Source organism: Babylonia areolata, chromosome 21, assembly GCF_041734735.1.
Source record: "Babylonia areolata isolate BAREFJ2019XMU chromosome 21, ASM4173473v1, whole genome shotgun sequence".
In the NCBI taxonomy this organism is placed as follows: domain Eukaryota; kingdom Metazoa; phylum Mollusca; class Gastropoda; order Neogastropoda; family Buccinidae; genus Babylonia; species Babylonia areolata.
This window is the reverse complement of record NC_134896.1, coordinates 42,296,329-42,304,471: the sequence shown is the minus strand read 5'-3', so window position 1 is coordinate 42,304,471 and position 8,143 is coordinate 42,296,329. Positions and strand designations below refer to the sequence as shown.

Below are 8,143 nucleotides of genomic sequence, written 5' to 3'. Positions count from 1 at the left end.
CAGCACGATCTGTACAATATGGACAGTACGACTGTGCGATATCATTACCATAATAAAACTTATCTGTTCATATTGCTGTTAATCGGTAACACTCCACATCTAATACAGGACAAAGCCACACGAAAACAAAAAATGTTTATTTCCTGTAAATATGCACAAACATTCAGGTTGTCTCTAAACCTATGCAAACTATACCTTTCTCTGTCTCTTACTGTACCTGACCATTCTTGAAAAAACATATCTGTTAAACGTTACTTGAATATACTTAAAAATATATTATCATTTGACACACCCTGATTTAACCATACCTCATAAAATCCAGCTTTGGGAAGCATTTCTCTCACTTCGGTTGCCCAACGTCTTTTACCATCCCTGTCCACTAACAACATTATTAAGTATGCTTGCTTGGGTAATCTACTCTCATCCATTTCCAACAGTCTAAACCAGTACCTAATACACCTAACTTGAGAATTAACAAACAAAGGATGCCTACCAAGTTCTCCGTAAACCATTTTATTAGGGGTTTTCAGTGGCAGACCGAGGTATTTCTTACAAGCTAGTAAATGTACTTGTTCTGTATTATCTAACCTCTGATAACCCCGAATTTCTGATGAATATAGTTACACATATTTTACTTTAGCCCCCAAAAATTATTAAATAAATTTCTGGTGACATTTCCTTACATTTTTCAAAGGCTTGGCAAAGCCAGACAAGAGCCTTCTTTCCCTTTGCAGCCAAATGATTTGTGTCCAGTCTAAGACTCAACATAGTTGTGAAAGAGAAACCTAAATAACAATATTTATTGACAACTTCGAAATCCTTTCCCTCGAAAAAAATTTTTACCTTCGTCCTAAGAATCCACCCTTTCTAAGTACCATTATCTTGGTCTTATCTGTATTAACCCTTAGCTTTAACTCATCACAACAACTCTAAAGAGAATCTAATTGCGCCTGTAAACCTCCTGGTGAGGTTGACAATAATGCCACGTCATCCGCAAAAAGCAAGCTAAATAATTCAAGTAAAGTAGGCAAAAGTTGAACACCATGGACACCAGTATTATTGATATGATTTGCAAGTTGGTTGATAAACAAAGAGAACAAAGCTGGGCTCATAACACATCCTTGTCTTACACCTGTAGGGCATTCAAAGAAATAATATGAGAAATCACCATTCACTCGTACACAAGAAACCAAAGACTGATACATACTTTTCACAGTTCCGGAACTTTTTTTTTTAATGTATGTTATGTCATTTATCTACATATATTATCATTATTATTACTATTATCATTATTATTATGTTGTGTGTGTGTGTGTGTGTGTGTGTGTGTGTGTGTGTGTGTGTGTGTTGTTGTTGTTGTTGTTTTTGTGGGGGTTTTGTACTGTAATTATATTGAACAATATTTTTTATTTTACTTTCTTGTTCATATGCTCTCCCACTCCCTTCCCTCACTCCTGCCCGCTCACACCCCCCCCCCCCCCCCCCCTTCCTCACCCCCGCCCACCTTTTTCCCCTTTCCCTTTCAGAGCCCTTTCTTTCCTTCACACACTCACACTCACAGTTCTACTCACCCTTCTTTGTTTTTTGTGTCCTTTCCTGTGACTTCTCATCACTTTCCTTTCCTGAACTTTACTCTCTCCCTCTCTGTCTGTATCTTTGTCACTCATTTCATTAGCCTGAAGAAGAGCCTGTGGCTCGATACGTCGCCTCTTTTATCCCACGTAAGTCGACTTTTACCAAGATTCTGTTAGTCTACCTCTTACTGTCGACATTGTGTGTTTAAGGACAGCCCTTTCCCAAATAGACTTAGTGTGCTGACAACAGCAACCTACATAGGTATAGTAAAAATCCGAAAGATGAGCAGTCTCCAAGCTGTGGACACAGAGTCGAAAACGAACACTACTTTGTTTTTGTTTGTCCAGTATTCAACGACTTGAAACAAAAGTTTATAAAAGATTTCCAAAATTTACCACTGCACAAATTGTAAGAAGGGAATAATGATATTACCAGTCGCCAAGTAGCCAAATTCGTTTTTCATGCTGTAAAAAAGGAGACAACAAATAATGCAAATAAATGAAACCATTTTGTCGAGAGAGAGAGAAAGGGGAAAGAACACTGTTAGGCTTAGACATTGAGAAAAGGAAATTTGTTGTTGTCTCCCTTGAAAATAGGTGACGACACAAAATTAATAACTGCTCTGAATTTTCTCCGACGCGTTGTCCGAATGTGCGTTTGTGTGTCAGTGTGCGCGTGCACGCGCGTGCGCGTGAGAGATTACATGAGGATTTACATGCTTTTGGGAAAGAATGCAATTCAACTTCGATGTGACCTGAAACGGATTGGTTGTTTCCCTTGGGAATCAATTTCTTTTCCCCTAAAAACTAGTTATACATATATATGTACACACAACTGACTGAAAATGTTGGTGGATGATGATGATGATAGTGATGATGATGATGGTGTGTGTGTGTGTGTGTGTGTGTGTGTGTGTGTGTGTTCTTTTTCTATTCCCATTGCAGCTGCACACCTTGTTCACTGTGCACAAGCTTTAATTGATCAATGTTAACGTGCAAGTTCTTACAATGGTGGTTTATTTATTGATCCATTTTAATAATTCCTTATCTTTTTTTGTTTCTTTTTTTGCACTGGAGAATATTTTCTTGTCATGATTCTGTTGGTAAAATTGCCATCCGGATTCATTGCCCACATGCAGGGAGGGAACACAGGGTTAGAAATGTTTGTTCTTTCTTGGAAACGAAACGTCATTGTCCACATGCAGGGAACGAAACGTCATTGCCCACACGGAGGAAACGAAACGTCATTGCCCACATGCAGGGAACGAAACGTCATTGCCCACACGGAGGAAACGAAACGTCATTGTCCACATGCAGGGAACGAAACGTCATTGTCCACATGCAGGGAGGGAACACAGGGTAAGAAATGTTTCTTTTTTCTTGCAAACGAAACGCTCTCAGCTCAGTCTTTCCTCCACGCGCTCGTGCGTGTGTGTGTGTGTGTGTGTGTGTGTGTGTGTGTGTGAACGCGCGTGCATATGCTTACGTGAATTACAACATGTATGTGTACATGGGCATATGTGTGTGTGTGTGTGTGTGTGTGTTTGCGTACGTATGGTTTTGTGTGTACGTATGTGCGTATCTGCGAGTGCGTGTGTGTACGTATGTGCGTGTCTGCGAGTGTGCGCGTAAGTCATTGCAAGCAAGCAAGCGCGTGAGTGCGTGCACATACACGTGTGTTTATGTATGTGCGTGTGTGTGACTGTGTGGGAGAGAGAGAGTAGCACAGAGAGAGAGAGAGAGAGAGAGAGAGAGAGCGAGCTCCCAATGTAATCGGCTCTTCAAGGTACAGCCTTTATCTGATACAATGAAAAGAGGAAAGAATGCTGTTTGACCCACATGCCCAACACATGAGGACGGGTAATCACTGAGTTCACTGACCCTTTAATAGTGTCACTGCCGCTGCAGCGGGAACGTGCTTTGTGTTGAGAGGAAAAAAAAAAGGAAGAAAAAAAAAGTATGTTAGCAGATTCGAACCAAGCACATTCGGTTCGAAAGTACGTGGACTTAAGCGCAAAAGCCCGCCTAATAGTACCTAAAAAAATTAATATCTCTGTAAAGTTCTGTTTTTGTTGTTGTTTGTTTGTTTTCTGTTTTGTTTTGTTTTTTTGTCATGATCGATTACGGTATTCGAGGTGACAGCGCCATTTAAATATCTTGGTACATCTCGATTATTTAAGAAATTTGCGGTTGCCTTCGCCTCAAGCACACCGCAGTAGGTCGCCGATTTCTCTAATTCCCCGTGTTCGATCAGGCTGACAGAAACGGCTACAAGGCGGTCCATTCAATTTCTCTTCCACATGACTCGTATCCATTCTCGCTAATTCAGTATCTGGATCTGGGTCTGGTCGTGTACATCGCAGACGTCACTTCTGACGATACAGACGAAACGGAACTAGGAGGACGCATGTACCTATCAGAAAAAATAGTCAAAGAAAGACCTAGAGAAAACTTGTCTACCCTGGGCAAAGACCATCAAAACCCCCGGTTCGGCCGGAAGGGTCCAGGCCCCACTTCCAGAAGCAAGACCCTTAAAAAAAAAAATTTAAAAAAAAAAAAAATTGGTTGCTGGTCACAGGCTCAGATGGGTTACGTCGCTTCTGCAGAGAGGGAGTTTAATGAAGGTGACCGTGGAGGGAGTGGGCTGGGAGGTGGTGGTGGGCAGTTCGACTGACTGACAATCCATCCGGCCGCGTAAAAGTCGAAGGCCATGATCCAACCCTATTTGAACGCGGTCTGTTTGTCGTTTCCACTCTTCCGGCGACGGAGTGTGTGTACACTGAAGGAGATTGTGACCTGAATTAGGAACTCTTTCGGGACAACGTGACACTACACTGACACACAAGCACGGCACTTGCCAACACTGTAACAAACGGCAGATCACAACTAAACGATCGACGGACACACATGCACGCACACAGACGCCGGCGGTGGCACACCAAAGATGAGCACTTTTGTTAGGAAAGTCGTAAAAAACAACAGAAAACAAAACAAAAAAACCCAACTCCCCCCTCCCCCCGACAAAAAAAACAAAACAACAACAACCCGCTAGTGAACGAAAAAACTATGAACTTAATTAATAAACGTCGTGTCTAAATATGTAATTTCGTTTAACAGCAGTATCAGTCTGCATTCTATGTGTTATCACTGATGACAACTCGACCACCGCCGTTGCGCCAGAACATGAACAGCCATTTTCAAACAGCTTTCCGATGATGATGAAGCTTTCACTGATGGTGATCCACATCAGTCAACTAAATCTGAAGTTGATGCCGGGGTGGCAAAATGATATTGCCGGGTCAGTTGTCAGTTACAAACGAATATCTATCCGTACTATATTTTGTTCTTTGATATAATGATATATAATATCTATATATGTATGTACGACACAGAGAGAGAGAGAGAGAGAGAGAGAGAGCGAAAGCAAGTTTGTAATGTGATTCTACCCCCACCCCCCTTTTTTCTATTAAAGAAATCTCATCACTTAAAAAAACAACCCATAACCCCCCCCCCCACCACCCCCCCCTCCCCCCCTCTCAATGGGATTGGCTCGATCTCATACCGCGACGTGCATCAGTGCGCGGCACGTGTGGCAGACTGATCGTGTTGTGCTCTGACGGCACGCGGCAGTTCGACAGATGCACGGACACGCGCGCGCAATTCCGTGAGTTCAAACCCGTCAAGCCTTCGCACCATTCGTTGCAGCTTGCAGTGCACCTGTCCAAATCGACAAAAAAGAAAAAGAACGAAAAACAACAACAACAAAAAAACCCCTCACCAAGGGAGGATGCTGAGTGAAAACTGCCCGGGTCACGTTCACACGACATGCCCTAAATGACAGTTCGTTTTGGTGACACAATCAGCAAGTTTTACTTGACACTGAAGTCAACGACCAGAGAGGAAAGCGTTGTCTCAGATCTGACAAGTATTCAAAGAAAGGAGAGAGTCAGACTGGGGAAAAAAAAACCCTAACAAAACCACTGTTGGGGCTTTCTTTCTGTCCCACAAAAATCGGTCGCGGAGAAGTTTAAAAAGAAGAAGAAAAAAAAAAAGAAGAAAAAAAAAAGAAGAACAAAACACGGAGGGGTTGGCCCAGCATACCTCGCCGTTCAAGATCATTACGTCTGGGCTTGTCTGAGTTAGTTCCCTTTACGTGAGGAGCGTTGGTTGCCACCTAGCGCCGTACGTGTGTGTGCTGGCTGCAAGCAGTGCGTGTGAACGTTGTGGTCCTCTCTCTCTCCCGCTCGGTCCACGATGCTGGTCAACGGCTGTCCCACGATGCCTCCAGTCTGCGTGCGACTGCTGTGAGCCGGCCCTTGGAAGCCCCTGACAAACTGGTGGTGAGTAGTGTTTTGGTGCACCAGTGTAGAGGCCGTCCGCTTGCAAGACAATGTGCGAGGTGGTGGTGGTGGTGTGCGTGTGTAAGGTTTCGGTTGTAAACCGCTTCTGCAGGGCGTTTTGTGAATGTAGCTCGCTTCTGTGTGTGTGTGTGTGTGTGGTGGCGGTGGGAAGGGAAGTAACTAGCTTTTCTCTCAACACTGCATTTCACAGGCGAAGCGCCAAACGCGTGGTTCTATTTTTGTCACCGGTTGTTGTTGACGTGAAATGTCTCAGAGACAATGCAATCCGCCCAGTGTTTATGCTCAGTGATGCAGCTTTCTCAAAAATGCGAACGAGCGCGTTGTTTTCTTGACAGTTAACGGATCTGAGGGCAAGGCGGACGGCGGGGCAGAGACATGTTCTCGTCGGATAAAAGTTTGATTGACAAGTGGTGGCGGCCCGGTCAGCCAATCAGGGATTGCCGACAGGTTATCTCATGGCTATTTTTGGGGTCGGTGTGTAAAGTGGAGAATGCTTTGCATAACTGGCTGCTGTGCTATTCACCACCACGCGACTGGCGCCACTGCCTGACCTCGATTTGTTTGTTGGGACATGGCGGCCCTCACGCCGTCTTTAGCCTGTGTGACGATGGATCGCGGACCTTTTTGAATCAAAAAATTTTTTTTTAATGTGAACGTTTGGCATTGGTTTGAAAGTTCTGTCACTTCTCATCAAGAGCATGTACGTGTTCCGTGTGATTTATACTTAGTCCACTTCAATAAAAGACCCGGCTACATTGTAACATTTGAAAGTTCTCAGTGTCAAGGATGGGTTTGTCAGATTAATGTGGACTGATTCACATAAGCCAAACTACATCTGCTGTTAAAAAACACACACACACCGCTTAGATACCAAACTGACCATTGCATAAACAATAGATACTAAGAGTATCTGGTGTCTGCATAATTTTGATCGAGAGAAGCTGACTGAGCTTATGGCATGCTCAAGACAGTTGAATGTTGCAAAGCCACCAGCCGTTAGTTTAACATAATTGAAATGAAAATTTGCAGTACTGTGCACGCAACATTATCCCTCAAGAAATGACTCCTCCTTTGCAACGGATCAGCTGTGTATGTTTGTTCCCCCATCAGTGTCTGTGTTCCCCAAATACTGAAACTTCCAGCCAGGTGTAAGTTGCCTGCGTGGTCTGTATCCCCAGGTATTCCTATGTTTCCCCGATTTGGTTTTCTGGGTCTGTGTTCCCACATGTCTGTCCCCTCACTGGCTTGATTTATTATGATTCATCTCAGCAACGTTGCTGGCCATTACAAGTGTGTGTGTGTGTGTGAATGTGTGTGTGTGTTCAGCACAGGAAACCTCCGAGACCACGCAGCCCTAGAAAGAAGGCATTCATTTAGACCGGCAATCCTGTCTTGAGTAATCTGAAGGGTCAGTGATGGGATTCAGTTGGAGGTAGTATAGACTGAACTGGTGTGTTTGTTTCAAACGCCGAGCTAGCTCGCAATCGAAGCGTGAGTTCGAATCACAGCGGCCAGACATAACGTGGCCAGGTGGCCTTCTCGCTGCCCATCAGAACGTGTTGTGGTTGCGGTGTAAATAGGTCATCTCCTTTCCCACGGCTTTCTGAGCCATCGGTCATGCACCTGAGGTGGGTGTCGACCTTAAATTCGAACATAATTAACCCTGCTCTGTGGATCGTTTACATTTCCCGTGTTTCATTTGGAGTTTGGTGTCAAACGGTTTTTTTTTCCAAGCTGAAATAACCGACTAGGTACCATTGATCTGGTGACTGGTCAGCAGGACAGGAAAACTTTGATTGTAACCAGACCCGTTCACAAAATTAATGGTTGCGGTTGTGCGAACCCTCCCTTAACACCATATACACACACTGGACAACATTTAAGGCTGTTCATTCATGGAGTCAGTGCCAGCGGGAGAGCCTCGCTCGTTCCCGCTGCCACAGAAGTCTGCGCTGTGTGTGTGTGTGTGTGTGTGTGGCGGTGTTTCCGCTCCCTCACACAACAAAGTCCTGCCACAGGGCGAAAGTAGGTCGAACAGAATGGGTTTGAGTTGTAGCTTTCGTGGCACACACACACACACCACACCACACACACAATACGTTGACTCCGAGCTGAGCGGGAGACAAGATTCTATCTTTTGCGCATGGGACAGTCACGACGTCACTTGAAAGGGCGCACGTACTGAGTGCGTGCTTCCGTGTAGTGTGT

At 44.3% G+C, this 8,143-nt stretch overlaps 1 protein-coding gene across 1 annotated transcript in view; it reads left to right on the top strand.

Annotated features, from left to right (window-relative positions):
* Positions 1-5,680: 5,680 nt before the first annotated feature.
* Positions 5,681-8,143, top strand: part of LOC143296221 (uncharacterized) — a 29,038-nt gene continuing 26,575 nt past the window's right edge. The window contains exon 1 of the mRNA XM_076608043.1: positions 5,681-5,914. The gene's annotated coding sequence lies outside the window, so the exon portion shown is untranslated. The remainder of the gene's footprint in view (positions 5,915-8,143) is intronic.